The sequence below is a fragment of the Phacochoerus africanus genome, chromosome 11, assembly GCF_016906955.1.
Source record: "Phacochoerus africanus isolate WHEZ1 chromosome 11, ROS_Pafr_v1, whole genome shotgun sequence".
In the NCBI taxonomy this organism is placed as follows: domain Eukaryota; kingdom Metazoa; phylum Chordata; class Mammalia; order Artiodactyla; family Suidae; genus Phacochoerus; species Phacochoerus africanus.
The window spans coordinates 11,620,228-11,636,839 of record NC_062554.1 but is presented as its reverse complement, the minus strand read 5'-3'; the positions used below and the strand labels follow the sequence as shown (position 1 = coordinate 11,636,839).

The 16,612-nt window shown below is 46.3% G+C and overlaps 1 protein-coding gene and 1 pseudogene across 2 annotated transcripts in view; one reads left to right on the top strand and one right to left on the bottom strand.

The window, feature by feature from the left end:
* Positions 1–3,092: 3,092 nt before the first annotated feature.
* LOC125112076 (DDB1- and CUL4-associated factor 16-like) lies at positions 3,093–3,775 on the bottom strand (annotated as a pseudogene).
* An 11,249-nt stretch (positions 3,776–15,024) lies between these two features.
* The window catches only part of PAK1 (p21 (RAC1) activated kinase 1), a 144,025-nt gene continuing 142,437 nt past the window's right edge, over positions 15,025–16,612 (top strand). Inside the window, exon 1 of one of the 2 annotated variants that reach the window (XM_047752304.1) lies at positions 15,025–15,165. The gene's annotated coding sequence lies outside the window, so the exon portion shown is untranslated. The remainder of the gene's footprint in view (positions 15,166–16,612) is intronic. The other variant, XM_047752307.1, reaches the window with a different exon arrangement.

The following is a 16,612-nucleotide window of genomic DNA, read 5'->3' as shown; positions in this document are numbered from 1 at the left end:
GGTTAACTATCTGGCATGATTGTTGCAGTGGCTCAGCTTGCTGCTGTGGCGTGGGTTTGATCCCTGGCCCTGGAATGTCCGTGTGCCGCTGGGGTGGACAAAAAAAATTATATAAAGTGTTTAAAAGTCCCCCTACCTCCTCTTGCCTAATTCCCAATAGAAAGCACTAATAGCAATTTTTCCTATACTTATGCTGACGTATCATTACCTCCATTTTAAAAAACAAAAAGTAAGATCATGTTATAGAAAGTTCGCAAGCTGTTTTTTTTTTTTTCCCCCACTCAACAGTAATGAAGGACATCTTTTTAGGCCAGTACATGTAGATGCATTTAATTCCTTATAATGCCTAGTCGTGTTCTGCAATATACATGTATCATTTGTTTAGTCACCTATTGGCAGATAGTGGATTATTTTCAGCTTTATATAGCCACAGGACTGCCATAAATATTCTTGAACTTCATGTATTTGTGCTATTTTTTTCTTGGTAGGACAGACTCCTAAAAGTGCTGTTGCTGGGTCATAGCAGATATATGCTTTCAATATTATTAGATGCCGTCAAAAGCGCCTTCCAATAAGTTTATATCAGTTTACACTTCTACCAAGAGTGTATGCGAGTGTCCACATAATTGGCATTATCAGTCATTTTAGTGTTTTATTTCTGGCATGCAGAAGTTCCCCTGCCAGGGATCGAACCTGGGCCACAGCAGTGACCCAAGCCACAGCAGTGACAACACTGGATCATTAACATGCTGGGTCACAAGAGAACTCTCTGAATTGATATTCTTAGGCCTGTCCAACTGAATGTGGCAGAAATGATGGACTGGCTCACTCAGCAGCCCATGCAGCTGCCTTCTGGTATGTCCTCCTGTGCTGGAGGCTGGAAAATCAATCACATTCCCCAGACTTTTTCCCAACTGGGATCCACACAAATCAGAGTCTCGTACTCTGGCCAGACTTGAGTTTGGAACTGAATTAAGTGAAGAGAGGGACAGGGCACAAGGTAACCATTTGTGCTGGTATGAACTGCAGGAAGTGGCAGATTTCTGGAGCCAGCAGCCTTAAGAGAGGCTTCCCGACTGTAGGAGGGCCACAGCTCCCTTCCGTTGGTGGCTCCCACCAGAAGGACGTGGGTGTCACTCCTGAAAGCTCAGCTTGGAATCTTTTTTTTTTTTTTTTGTCTTTTTGCCATTTCTTGGGCCGCTGCCGCGACATATGGAGATTCCCAGGCTAGGGGCCAAATCAGAGCTGTAGCCATCGGCCTACACCAGAGCCACAGCAACGCGGGATCTGAGCCTCGTCTGTGACCTACACCACAGCTTGCGGCAACGCCGATCCTTAACCCACTGAGCAAGGCCAGGGATCGAACCTGCAACCTCATGGTTCCTAGTCAGATTCGTTAACCACTGAGCTACATGGGAACTCCATCAGCTTGGAATCTTTATCTTTAGCACTCTCAGTGATTCTTCAAATGACTTCAGGAATAAGAAGAAATGAATATTTTTATGCTTTATTTTTATCCACTATCTACAGTGGATCCTATGGGTTCTTTCCTATTATATTCGGTTGTGTGACATTGTCAAGTTATTAACCTCTTTGAGCCCTAGCTTCTTTATTTATTAAAAAAAGGATAATAATACCTATCTATGTTGTGAGGTTATATGGAATGATGAATTCAAAGTGACTGACTGACTTTGGGTTCAGCAAGGCTTGTGGGCAGTGGATCTTTTTCTCTTTATTGTTTGTAGACTTTCTCATCCTATAAGACCCAGCTCAAATGCTATCTCTTAATAACCCTGGGGAGGCAGAATATTGCCGTCTTCCCTGGACTCTCACTACATTTAACTAAGTCCTTTACAGGCCACAGCAAGTTGTACTGTGGTTTATTCCCATGTACGTTTGTCTCCTCACCTAGCGTTTGAGCTCTTTGAGGGCAGGGGTATGCATGATTCATTTCTATTTTCAGGCTGGCACAGAGCAGGGGATGAGTGAAATGTATTGGTTGATGAGTTAGATTTAGCCCCACCTCACTGACTTCCTTAGTTTCCCACACCTTGTAGCAACCTTCAGTCTTTAATGCCCTCATTGGTATCTTTTTTTTTCTTCATCTTCTAGTTATTCAACTTAATGCAATTACCTCCCTAGAAATGAATATCAGAGAAAAGGAGGCTCAGAAAGGTGTTCTTGGGAGTAGCTCATCATCACTGTCCACAATAGCTATTCTTTTTTTTTTTCCCCACTGTACAGCAAGGGGATCAAGTTATCCTTACATGTATACATTACAATTACGTTTTTCCCCCACCCTTTGTTCTGTTGCAACATGAGTATCTAGACAAAGTTCTCAATGCTACTCAGCAGGATTGCCTTGTAAATCTGTTCTAAATTGTGTCTGATAAGCCCAAGCTCCCGATCCCTCCCACTCCCTCCCCCTCCCATCAGGCAGCCACAAGTCTCTTCTCCAAGTCCATGATTTTCTTTTCTGTGGAGATGTTCATTTGTGCTGGATATTAGATTCCAGTTGTAAGTGATCTCATATGGTATTTGTCTTTGTCTTTCTGGCTCATTTCACTCAGTATGAGATTCTCTAGCTCCATCCATGTTGCTGCAAATGGCATGATGTCATTCTTTTTTATGGCTGAGTAGTATTCCATTGTGTATATATACCACATCTTCCGAATCCAATCATCTGTTGATGGACATTTGGGTTGTTTCCATGTCCTGGCTCACAATAGCTATTCTGAAGGTTGGGTAACAAACAGAGTCGTGGCCTCCTTTCCCTTCCCATTAATAATTAGTTATTTAGGTAGGTCCATTAGACAGGAAAGGTATATTGGGAGGAGAACTGAGTGTGGCAAACAGCCAACTTATCTTTTGTAATAAGGTCTCTTTTGACTAATTCTCTAGTGAAGTCCTCGTTTTAGCCACAGGGTCTTTCAAAAGGCATTCTCACCACAGTCCTCTTCAGTAGCTGCGTTACGGGGTTCTTAGGGACTCATCTTCAGTACTCATCGTACTTCCGCTTGTCAGGACAAGGCCTAGGTGGGTTGAGAAGACATTCATTTCGCAACTGTGGGCTGTGTAGCTGTATTCCTCTCTCAACTGGCAACATGAGCGTTATGAGAAGGAATGGTGGATCTTTCTAGTGATGCAGTCAGGAGTGTGTTAATGCTGTTTCGGAGTCAGTGTGGAGGAAGTAGTGTTGATGGGTTCAGTCTGGGTTGTTTCCTTAGCTGTTTAAGATAACCAGCCACGGCAACAAAGAGAAACACAAGAATTAGGAATTTGTTTTAGGTATTCGGGTATGGGAGTGGCTCTGCTGAATGTTTGGTTTAACCGTCTAATGGAATTGCAGGGCTCCATTTAGAGTGGCATCTTCTCTAGAAAGCTGGCTGGGACTCACGAGGGGCTTCTGAGAAGGTGGGACTCCACAAGAAGCCAGAGGAGGCCCATTCAGGAATTGGTTCCAGGTTGGGTACACCATGGGAGAAATGGGAGAGTCTATCTCTCAAAGTATATGGACTGGTGTCTTCGCATCCAAGAATTTAGCATGATACGACCAGGAATTAGGATGTAAAAGTTTCCAAGTTGCAGAATATTGTAAAAGGCACTTAACCTGCCAGGTCAGACTCTCGAGAAGTGTTAGGTTGGGCACCACAAGGTCCTCTTCTTCAGAGGAATCTCACTCTTCTCCAGAACTCTCATTTTGGTAGTTATTGCTTTCTTCCTCCTCACTTTTTGATTCTGATAAGAGGTCAGGAGAGGGATTTCTAGGACCCATTAAAATTGAAAAACAGGAGTTCCCGTCGTGGCTCATTGGTGACGAACCCGACGAGTCTCCATGAGGATGCGGGTTCGATCTCCAGCCTCACTCAGTGGGTTAAGGATCTGGCATTGCTGTGAGCCATGGTGTAGGTCATAGAAGCCACTTGGGATCTGGCGTTGCTGTGGCTGCATAGGCTGGCAGCTGCAGCTTCAATTCGACCCCTAGCCTGGGAACTTTCATATGCAGCACATGTGGCCCTAAAAAGACCAAAAAAAAAAAAAAAAAAAAAGAAAAGAAAAAGAAAAGAAAAACAGTATAGGAAAAAAGGTACCAGAAAGAGGTAGCAATCTAAGCCAGCAAAGCACTAACACTGGCAAATAAAAGCAAAAGATGAGAAATCCTTTGAATAAGATTCACTTGTCTCTTAGTCCATTACAAACACACAGTATGCCTCTGGCTCACACCACTGTGCAGTTCTTTCAGATTACATTGTAGATTCTTCACTTACAAAGGAGACAGTCGAAGTTTCAGGACAGTTCAGAGTGTAAGAGTTAGTCACTTAACGGAGTTCCTGTCGTGGCTCAGTGGTTAACGAATCTGACTAGGAACCATGAGGTTGCAGGTTCGATCCCTGGCCTTGCTCAGTGGGTTAAGGATCCGGCATGGCCGTGAGCTGTGGTGTAGGTCACAGACTCGGTTCAGATCCCGAGTTGCTGTGGCTCTTGTGTAGGCCAAGGCTACAGCTCCGATTATACCCCTAGTCTGGGAACCTCCATATGCCGCAGGAGCGGCCCTAGAAAAGGCAAAAAGACAAAAGAAAAAAAAAAAAACAGTTCGTCACTTACCAGTGGCACGGGTTAGAGTCTCTCCTTCAGATCCTGGCTACCTAAGACGAGAAAGGGTCCTCTCCTCATCTAGGCAAGCTGATTTTCTTAGGGTAGTCTCAACTGGTTGTGATATTATGAAGAGGCACCTTGCATATTCTTTTTTGTTGACAGGGATATTATATCTATTTGGTAATGAAAAGAAACTCAGTGGTCACCTTCTTTGTTCATTGGTACAGCAACTTTTGTGCAGCAGGGGATGGTGAGATGAGCTGTCAAGTGTCTGTCTGGTGTACAAGGACCTGCTGTTTTCCATAGAGGTGCGAATGCCCTTGGAAACGGGTGACTTAGTTGTTGGACTTTCTGGAAAGGTAGCCCTAACCTGTGAATACGACGACCATGAGGGATCCTTCCTTCTTCCTTGCCTCATCTTCAGCCCTAAGACCCGACTAGGCCTAGCGCCACCAACTCGGCTCCATCTCCCACTGGCATCTTTCGTCTTTTTTTTTTTTTTTTTTGTCTTTTTGCCATTTCTTGGGCCGCTCCCTCGGCATATGGAGGTTCCCAGGCTAGGGGTGTAATCAGAGCTGTAGCCACCAGCCTACGCCACAGCCACAGCAACGAGGAATCCGAGCTGCGTCTGCAACCTACACCACAGTTCATGGCAACGCTGGATCCTTAACCCACTGAGCAAGGCCAGGGAGTGAACCCAAAACCTCATGGTTCCTAGTAGGATTCGTTAACCACTGAGTCACGATGGGAACTCCTCTCGCTGGTATCTTAGACCAGGATAATTTGGCTACAAGGAACAGGAAGCCTTTGTTTTGTTTGTTTTTTGGCTGCATTTGTAACATGTGGATGGTCCCAGGCTAGGGACTGAACCCACGCCACAATGACCCAAGCTGCTGCAGTGACACCACTAGATCCTTAACTTTCTATGCCACAAGGGAATTCCCGGAATAGGATGCCTTTTAAACCAGCTCAAGCAAAGATAGATATATCAGTTAAGCTTTAGGTGCAGGAAACAGAAATCACCCCAGCTATTATAAGTAGAAAATGACTTCTAAAAGAAATGAGGTACTGAGAGGTGGCTGCAGATTTAGTGGGAGTGAGTTGCAGGCTGGACCTTCAGGAATCACTCTCAGAAAAACACTGCCAAACTGTCTAGCCAGTGGAGCAGCCTTTTTTTGTACAATTAGGGAGGTAGGGGATCAGAAGCCCTCCAATGGGACATTTGATGTTCAGGAATGCACAACATAGTTGCAACTAAGGGATCAGGATGCTGCTGCTGCTGCTGCTGCTGCTGCGACAGCTGCTTCTAGATACCCACAAAGTTAGTGACTGGCCACTGAAAGACTGTTAAGGAAATACCCAAAGTCTCTCTAACTGTTCATCCTGGCAGCAATAGCCAAAGCAGCAGAAAGATGATCTCTGCCTCCCTTCTGCCTTCCCAAACTTTCATGAGTGCCTTTAACTGGTGGAGCTTTCTTTCCTGCTCCTCCCCTATTGGTTTTCTATTGCTTAGTAAATTACCACAGACGTAGTGGCTTAAAAGAACACATATTTATTATCTTAGTTTCTGTGGGTCAGAAGTCTATGGATGACGTAGGCAGGGCCTTTCCTCAGGGTCTCAGAAGTTTGCATTATCATCGAAAGCTTCTAAGCTCCCTCAGGTCAATTGTAGAATTCATTTCTTTGCAGCTATAGAACTCCTGGTAGCATGCCTTTTAAAGATCAGAAGGAGAGTGAGAGTGAGTCTCTTTGGAGTCTTGTGTATACGGAGAGCACTTGGGAAGAGTGGCTCACCATATGATGAGCTCACCCAGTGATTAGTTCTTGGCTTCTAAATACTGTTCTTCAGTGAAAGGAATAAGAACTCTTTGAAGACATGACTTATATGGGGACTGGGTCAAAGAAAGTACAAGATAAGCCTAGAACATCTGGGGCCAAAAAGTGCTCAAAGAATGATGAGGACATGTCCAAAGGATGCTGAATGGTCTAATTATTTTGGAAGACAAGTTAGCAATTCTTTAGAGAGTTAAATATGCATTTATCCCAAACCCATCCATTTCACACCCAAGAGAAAGGAAAATATATATCCACACAAAGACTTTCACATGAACGATCATAGTAGCTTTATTCATAATAGCCCCAAACTTGAAACGTTTATTACCAGTTAAATGGATAAACTAATGGTTGTATAGCCACAGAATGGAATATTACTCAGAAGTGAAAAGGAAGAATGACTGATGCATGAACACCACGGATAATCTCAAAACTGTAGGTTGAATGAAAGAAACCAGACCCAAAGAAATACATGTAGTTCCATTTACATGAAATTCTAGAATAGGCAGAACTAACTTATAGTGATAGTTAGCAGGCCATTGGTTGCTGGGGGGAGGGGATCGATAGTAAAGGAGCACAAGGGAAATTTCTGGGTCAGAAGGGGTAGGGTAGTGGTTATAAGGGATATACATTTGTGATCAAGCTAAACACTTAAAATAAGTATATGTCTGTCTATTTTCTATCTATCTATCTATTATCTATCTAATGTCTTTTTAGGGCTACATTTGCGGCATATGGAGGTTCCCAGGCTAGGGGTCAAATCAGCCAGCCTACGCCACAGCCACAGCAACTTAGGATCCAAGCCGTGTCTGAAACCTACATCACAGCTCACAGCAATGTTGGAACCTTAATTAACCCACTGAGCGAGGCCAGGGATGGAACCTGCATCCTCATGGATACTAGTCAGATTTGTTTCCATTGAGCCACGATGGGAACTCCTAGGTATATTTTTATTACATGCAATTTATACCTCAATACATTTGATTTTTAAAACTTGAGCAAAAGATCTGAAGATTCACTTACTAAAAGAGGATATCCAAATGGCTCACAAACTCATGAATAGGCTTTGGATTTCAAAGGAATGCAGATTAACATAATAATGTGATATCCCTACATATCTACCAAATGATTAAAACAATGAGGCTGGGAGTTCTCTTGTGGCAGAGCAATTTAAGGATCTGGTGTGCTCACGGCAGCAGCTTGGGTTGCTGCTGTGGTGTGGGTTCGATCCCTGGCTCAGGACCTTCCACATACTGCATGTGCAGCTGAAAAAATAAAAGAAAGAAAAAATTAAAAAAAAAAGAAGATTGAGAATACTAAGTATCGATTGGGGATGTGGAACTCTTATACATTGCTGGTGGGAGTATATCAATTATTTTGGAATATAGGTTAGGTATTACCTACTGGAGTTGGTTTTATAATGTGAAACTATAAAAATAAACCCACTTAGGCAGATAGCTGTGCTGCTTCTCATGTTCCTTTAGCCCATACCTAATTTCAGCTGAAATTGTGGTACAGTTCCAACTCTCCTCGTGGCACTAGTGTGTCACCTCAAGTGTACACTTCACATCTTTCCTTATTCTGCCTCAGGACCTTCTCCGACATCTGTAATCCTGCAAGCAACGCCAGAAAGTCTTTGGGAAGCAACAGCCCTGGAGACAACTGTCATTCAATGAGGGATGAAAGCCAGAGGATAAAAGCTCTCATCTTTCAGACTGTTCTATTCTGGGAGGCATTCCGTATATTTCTCTGAGGTTCTGGCAGAAGTGAGACTCTCAGTAACACACTCTGCACTGGTTTTCCCTTGTCTCATTTCTGTTTTCTAGGATCACCTCCCAAATAAACGTCCTGAACCCAAGTATTTATCTCAGACTTTGGGAAATCTAAACTTAGGTAGTTGGTACCAGGAGTGATCCCAGAGGGAACACTATCAGGATGGATGGGATTTTTTGTTGTTGTTGTTGTTGTTGTTGTTGTTGCTATTTCTTGGGCCGCTCCCTCGGCATATGGAGGTTCTCAGGCTAGGGGTTGAATCTGGAGCTGTAGCCACCGGCCTACGCCAGAGCCACAGCAACGCGGGATCCGAGTCGCGTCTGCAACCTACACCACAGCTCACGGCAACGCCGGATCCTTAACCCACTGAGCAAGGGCAGGGACTGAACCCGCAACCTCATGGTTCCTAATCGGATTCGTTAACCACTGCACCACGACGGGAACTCCGGGATTTTTTTTTTTTTTTTTTTTTTTTTTTGCTATTTAGAGGTGCACTTGTGGCATATGGAAGTTCTCAGGCTAGGAGTTGAATCCAAGCTGCAGCTGCCAGCCTACACCAGAGCCACAGCAAAGCAGGATCCCAGCCATGTCTGCGACCTGCAATACAGATCATGGCAACGCCAGATCCTTAACCCACTGAGCAAGGCTAGGGATCAATGACTAGTATCCCTCATGGATACTAGTCATGTTTGTTACAGCTGAGCCACAACGGGAACTCCAGGATGGGATTCTGGAACTGATCAGATGGCAACAAGGAATGTATTGTTGGTGATAAGTTGAGCAGTGATAGCCCCTGATATGCTGTGCTGTCATAACAACTAAGCTTTTGATACGTGGAAGACTGGAAGTACAAGTGGAAGGAATATATCAGCTTGTATAGTGGCTCTAACACAGGGATTCTCAACCATTTCAAAAAATATTGTCCCCCAGAGTTCCCTCCATGGCTCATTGGTTAACAAATCCGACTAGCAACCATGAGGTTTTGGGTTTGATCCCTGGCCTTGCTCAGTGGGTTAAGGATCTGGCATTGCGGTGAGCTGTGATATAGGTTGCAGATGCAGCTCGGATCCTGCGTTGCTGTGGCTCTGGCGTAGGCTGGCGGCCACAGCTCCGATTAGACCCCTAGCCTGGGAACCTCCATATGCCTTGACTGGGGCCCTAGAAAAGGCAAAAAAAAAAAAAAAAATTGTCCCCCTAAGGAGAAAAATTAAAGTATTCTGAGTAGAGGATGGGCAAAAGAGGTGAAGGTGAGCAAAAGGTAAAACTTAGAGTTATAAGTCCAGGAAATGTACAGCATGGCGACTGTAGTTAAGTACACTGTTTTGTATATTTGCAAGTAGCTAAGAGAGTAGGTCTTAAATCTTCGCATCCCAAGAAGCAAAAATTATAATGAAATATGGTGAAGGTTGTTAACTGAACTTAAGGAGGCAATCATTTTGCAATGTATACATGAACCAAATTTTGTTGTACACTCAAAATGAAGACAGTGTTAATGATCAATCAGAACGCAATAAATTATCCTTAGCCAGAGAAATGAAATACTAATGATAGGGATAGCGCAGGATGATAAATAGTTTAAAAAACCTCACTAGGGGATTAAAGACAAAAAGGGAATTTTAAGGGAGTCTGGGAGACTGTTGTAAGCTAATGACCACTCCAGGAAAGAATCCAGTAACTTAGCAACAATCTGTACTACCTTGAAGGAAGACCAGGTGCATGTAACAACCAGATACACTCAAGCCACAAACCCTGATAGTTAGAACACTCGACAATAGGTATGGGGTCTGAATCTTGTTACATAACGTCAGGGAGTTAATAGCCCTTGAAGAGTAACATCTCTGCATGCAGTCAAGACAGAAATATTGGTGAAAAGGGAAAACACTAGGTGACATGGGACGTTATAGTGACACCTGTGATGAATTACTATATTTTAATATATGTTGCAACCCTTTTGCCAACATAACAAAACACAACATTTTTGATTTAAATAGGGCCATGCCGGTCTAGGTGAAGCCATATAAGGTCAAAGGAGGAACTAATGATATAAGCCTTGATGTTACCCAAAAATGAGGAAGAAGGTGGTCTTATCTCTTCCCCATTTTTTCTGTGATGATAAAAATGCAGCCCTCTTTATTCTCAGGACTGTGCATTCCTTTGTCAACCTGCTCGTGTCTCCCATAAGTGTCCTATACTAATTAACTCCCTCTTTGCCTGCCACTTTGCCTCAAGTTGAATTCTTTTTGTAATGAGACAAGAGACCGGAACTTCAGTAAGTCCTGACACTAGATGAGAAGTCGTAATTAAAAGAAAGATATTTGGGGAGTTCTCTTGTGGCTCAGCAGGTTAGGGATCCAGTGTTGTCATGGTAGCAGCTGAGGTTGCTGCTGTGGCATGGGTTCAATCCCTGGCCTGGTGGGGAACTTCCACATGCTGTGGGTGTAGCTTAAAAAAAAAAAACCCCAAAAACCAAAAAACCAAACAGTCGGTTCAAGTCCCCTCCTATTCAGGGGTTGTGTGTTCAAGTTCCAATCTGAGTTTTGGCTGTGTTCAAGTGCCATCCGAGGAGTGGGGTTTCACTAAGGGATAAGATTGCGTCAAATAGGGTTGAGCTTTGGAAGTCACAAACCACTGTAATATCTAAGATGTTTTTTGCCCACCAAAGAACTCCTTTTCACTTTCTTGGGGGGAGGTATTGTCTTCACTGAGAATGCATGCTCTAGAACTTGAATAGTGTGGGGGTAATGCAAATTATACTTCATGGAATTGGCTGGTTTTTGTTAACTATCTTAAAAGCCCTAAAGAAAGAGAATTTGGGGCTCAGGTTGATACACTTATTGATCCAGGCCATGTTTAATTCAGGACATGTATGAGATTTAGAAGACTTCCACGAAGGATCTTTAAAAAGCCCACTTTTGGAGTTTCCGTCATGGCTCAGTGGTTAACGAATCCGACTATGAACCATGAGGTTGTGGGTTCGATCCCTGGCCTTGCTCAGTGGGTTAAAGATCTGGCATTGCCATGGGCTGTGGTATAGGTCAAAGACATGGCTCGGATCCTGCGTTGCTGTGGCTCTGGCGTAGGCCAGTGGCTACAGCTCGGATTAGACCCTTAGCCTGGGAACCTCCACATGCTCCAGGTGCAGCCCTAGAAAAGACAAAAAGACAAAAACAAACAAACAAACCAACCCACAAAAAGCCACTTTTCCTGTGGCTGGACAGCAGAGTATGCTGCAAATCCAGCCCAGAATGTAATAATTGAGGTGTCAGAGACCTTTTGACTGTTCTCCTATGCTCAAGTAAAAGTTCCTGTAGCTAGAGAGTGGGACCCTGAGGCCTGAGATGGAGACATTTGAGTGGATGCAACTGAGAACCTTGCACCTCTAGCAGATACCCCTCCCACTTGTTAGCATAGAGCAGTCACCCTTGATTTGAGACTGTATCAGTTTCCAACTGCTGCTGTAACAAACTATCACAATTGTAGTGGCTCAGTATAATACACATTCATTATTTTACCGGTCTGTGTTTCAGGAGTCCAAGACGAGTGTCCCTGGGCTAAAAGCAAGGTGTTGGCAAGGCTCTGTTCCTTTCTGCAGGATCCAAGGAACAATCTGTCTTCTTGCCTTTTCTAGTTTTAGGGGTTGTTTTTATTCCTTAGCTTGTAGCTCTCTTCCTCTGTCTTCCAAAGGGGGGTGGAATGCTTCTTACATTGAATCACATCTCACATCTGACCTCATATAGTTTAATCTACCTCTTCCTCATGTTTTTGCCTCCTTTCCCCAAATTTAAAGATCCTTGGAGTTCCCATTGTGGTGCAGCAGAAACGATTCTGACTAGGAACCGTGAGGTTGCAGGTTCGACCCCTGGCCTCGCTCAGTGGGTTAAGGATCCAGCGTTGCCATGAGCTGTGGTGTAAGTCTCAGACGTGGTTCAGATCTGGCATTGCTGTGGCTCTGGCATAGGCTGGCAACAATAGCTCTGATTAGACCCCTAGAATGGGAACCTACATATGCCATTGGTGCAACGCCATAAGGACAAAAGACAAAAAAAAAAAAAAATTCCTTGTGATTACACTGAATCCACTTGGATAATCCAGAGTAACCTCCTCTCAAGATCTTTAAGTTGATCAAGGCTGCAAAGTCCCTTTTGCCATGGAAGGTAACATAGTCATAGGTTCTGGGGATCAGGATGTGAACACTCTTAGGGAGCCATTATTTTCCCCATCACTGATACCATGCAAAAACAGTTCAGATTAGAATTAATTTACTGGGTTACCATCTTGGGTTAAGTTACTTAACCTCTCCACATCTCAGTTTTCTAACCAATAAAATGAGGGGAATAACAGTAGCCTATCAGAAAGGATTGTTAGAGGTTTAAAAGAGAGTTCTTAGAACAGTATCTAGTACATAGTAAACCCTACGTGAGCATTTATTTATTAAACACATTTTTTTTTAACACTGATTCTTACTATGTGTCAGGCACTGTTCTAAATACTGGGGCAATGGATAGGGTAGGTAAGAAAATGACCTGCTCTCAAGGAGTGCAGGGAGTCAGATATACAAATACAGTTTTAGACTGTGTGCAACATGCAACAAAAGGCATGGAAATACTATAAGGTCACATCATTGTGAAGGCTCAGGGAAACTTAATAGTAGGGTTTTTTTTTGTTTGTTTTTGTTTTTTGCTTTTTGGGGCCGCATCCGTGGCATGTGGAGGTTTCTAGGCTAGGGATTGAATTGCTACAGCTGCCAACCTACACCACACCCACAGCAACATGGGATCTGAGCCTCCTCTGCGATCCATACCACTACACCACAGCTCACGGCAACGCTGGATCCTTAATCCACTGAACGAGGCCAGGGACTGAACCTGCAACCTCATGGTTCCTAGTTGGATTCATTTCTGCTGTGCCCTGGGAACGCCAAGAAATATTAGTTGAATGAACAAAGGGACTGGATATTTGAGCTGGGTTTTGTAGAATGAATAGGTGTTGGCCAGTGAGATAGAGTAGGGCTCAGAGACAGGAAGACATGTTTGTCCAAAGAACATTAAGTAGTATTTCCGTGTGGCTGGAACAGAAGATACCATGTAAGATGAGGCTAGAAAGGCTGGTGTAAGCACCAAGGTTGTGCAGTGCCACATTAAGAATGTGGATTTTATTGTGAAGCACAAAACCCTTTGAGAGTATTTAAAGAGGGAAGGCTTTCGTCAGATTTGTCGTTTTAAAAGGTTACTCTGGTCACTGGTAAGTACGGTTGAATCTGGAAGACTGAAAGCCGCTCTAGTTGTCTAGGTGATGGCAGTGAGTGAAGAGAAGGGCGACATCTTGGGAAATATTTAGGAGACTCTACAGGACTCGGTGACAAATTTGATGAGTGTTGAGAAAGAAGAATGGGGGCTATATTCAGGTTTCTGGCTTAGTGTACTGCTGAATGGTGGTCCATTCACCAAGACCAGGAAGTAACATGAATCACAAGTTTTGGGGAATATTGTAGTAGGAACAGCCTACATTCCAAAGGGCTTAATGGTGCTAAATTGCACTTACTGTTATTATAAAACGATGACTCAGATCAAGTTACCCATACACAGGTACAACTTAAGGAGAAACTGTGGTTTAGAAATGCTAAGGTCCTATCACCAACATTTGTACAGCTGGAATCTGAAGCAAGGCAACTTGACTCCAAACCCTTAGTCACTTACGTTGTTTCAGTTTTGGACATGGGGAATTTGAGGTACAGTGCAAACATTTCATTAGGAAACACAGAATCTGAACTCAGGGAAAAGGTTTGCGTAGAATGCAACCTCGGTTGGTGTAGGAAGGCGCGAAAAGCTGCCCATTCTTTTCTACCAGAGCACAATAGTTGAAACCTCCATTAACATTTCTTTGCCCCTCCCCCAAGAAAGCAAACAGTGTATTAAATGTCCAGTTCTGAGGTCACAGGAGATGGGGTAGCTTCCAAACTCAGCGCTTGGCAACAAGCTAGCAGATGCAGTGGTGCTTTATAACCAAGAGGACCACAATCCTATGGGATTGGCTGTCTTTTTCGACCCCGATTCCACCAGTGTCGCCCCTTAAAAGCTCCCCACAACCATCCTGGGGAAAGCTTCCCTTAAAGGAGCCTGCAGCTGTAGGGACCGCTAGCACTCGAGGAGAGACGGGGGCGCAATGACGTCATGCGGCAGCGGGTGATTCCCCAGCCTCTGGCGTCACGCGCCAATGACGTCATTCCAGGCGCTGGCCCTCCCCCACGCCTGGGTTGGCCTCGCTCACGTGGGTCGGTCCAGTCCTCCCCGCCCCCTCCCACCTGCAGGAGGCTGGGCGGGCCTGGCTGGGCCGGAGCCTCGGCCTCGCGGGGGAGGGGGCGGGGGGCCGGTGCGCGAGGCGGTCCGCCCGGCCCGGCGGCGTACAATAGCTCGGCGGAGGCCGAGGCTGCAGCTGGAGACCCAGGTGTCGGTAGCACCGCAGACGCCCCCTCACGGTTTCCCCCCACAGCCCCCTCCCCCTCCGCCCGTCCGTCGCGCCTCCCCGCCGCCTCCCTCAGCAGCTCCGCCGTCCTACTCGACAGACGCTTTCCCTCAGACTCTTACCCCCTCTTTTGCGGAGCCCCTCAAAGAACCCTCTGTCTCCCCACCTCCTCCCCCGGAGCCAGTCGAGCCCCTCGCCTCTCCAGCCCCCGGCGCCGGCACCTCCTCAGCGGCGTCGCCGGGCTCCCTCCCTCCCCCACCTCACCCCCGGGTCGCTGACCACCCCCGCCCCCGCCCGGTCCGGAGCGGACTCCGCGGCACCAGCGAGGCGGGGAGGCGCCGAGTGCGCGGCGGCGGCGGCGGCTGAGGCGGCGGGAGGGGGAAAGTGAAGCGGCCCCTCGCACACACTCGCGCGCTCGCTCCCCCGCTCGGCCGCCGCCGCCGCCGCCGCCGGCGTGGAAAAGGAGGAGGAACCGAGTGGAGCCGAAGCTAAGCGCGGAAGGTGAGAGCCGGCCTCCCGCGCGGTACCCTTGGCGTCGCGGGGTGCGGGGGCGAGGGCGTCGCGGGGCGTGGGGCCCATTCATTCCGGGCTGCAGGGCTGGGCGGGCGGGGGGGCGCCAGGTGAGGCGAGGCGGGGGCGTCGCCCCTCGAGGCTGGCCGCCTCTGTCGGACCAACAAAGGCTCCCCGTGCGCTCACCCGGGCGGCCGCAGGTCTCAGACGCCGGGGGGTTGCTGAGGGACCCGGCGGCGGGCCGAGGCGGGGGAGGGGGTCAGGGGGCCCCGCTGGTCTGGGTCCGGGACTCCCTCCCGAACTTTGCGGTCCCCCGACGGGGAGCCTAGCAAGGCGGCGTCAGATTCATTGTGCACGAGAGAAATCACCCCGGCCCAGGCCAGGGGGGCGGGGGATCCCGTCTAGGGCTCAACTCCTTGAAAAATACTAGATGGTGTTTGACTCACGCGGCCCCTCCCCCACCCCGGGAAGACGCTCACTTGTGGCGTTAAAAACAAACTGGGAAAGGAGAATTGTAGCTGTTTTATGTTGATTATTCCATTTCAATAGGCGCTATTATATCCTTTACTGTCTGGAGTATTTTCACAGCAGGCATTGCTGGGGGTGTTTTGGAAGAACACTGGAGACGTTTTGGGTGTTTGGAAGTGTTGAGAGCCAAGTGCTTGTTGTTAAGCCCTTTGGAGAACTGTCTTACACTTTCTCCCCCCCCCCCCCGCCCCCGGGGTGAAAGGTGAAGACAAGAGTTGGTACCCTGGTACCAATAAACATTTCAAATTCACTAGTTTAGCCTTTAAGAGTTGTTTCTGAGAAAAATCTGTAATTTTGCCTCCGGTGTCTTTGGGCTCTCTCTCGACTTGGTCAGGAGAAAAAGGAGTCAACAGTAGACACATGCCTCATTGGTCTTAACTTGTGACTTCACCTTCTTCCTGTGTGACCTTGAGCAGGTCACTTCGAGTCTTACCGTTCCAGGAACTTGTTTTTGTGCCCTCGAAGCAGGCGGGTATCCACCACCTACTTGGCTTTCAGGAGTCTGCGGAAGAATTACCCCCATTAGAAGTCTTTGCTGGCACCACCCCCATACTCCTCTCAGGCAAAACTTACTCTTTGGGCCCCTCAGAGGCCTGCTTGGATTTCTACCACAGCACTTTTTTTGTTCACATTTGGTAAATCCTAAATCAGGTGCGAATGAAATCAGTCTCTCCTCAACTAGAAACCATACTTCTCAAAAAGGGTTTTGGAATCATGGACCCCGAAACATTCCCGAAGCTTATCCATATCCTTAACTTTTGTGAGCTCTTGGGTCTGTCTGGGAAATTTGCCTATTTAGTCATTGATTTACCCAACATTGCTGGGATCTGAAGAGCTACTGTTTCAAGTTTCCTGCTAGGGCTGTGGGGATTTTGAATCTATTAAGATATTCCCTGTCTTCACAGAGCTC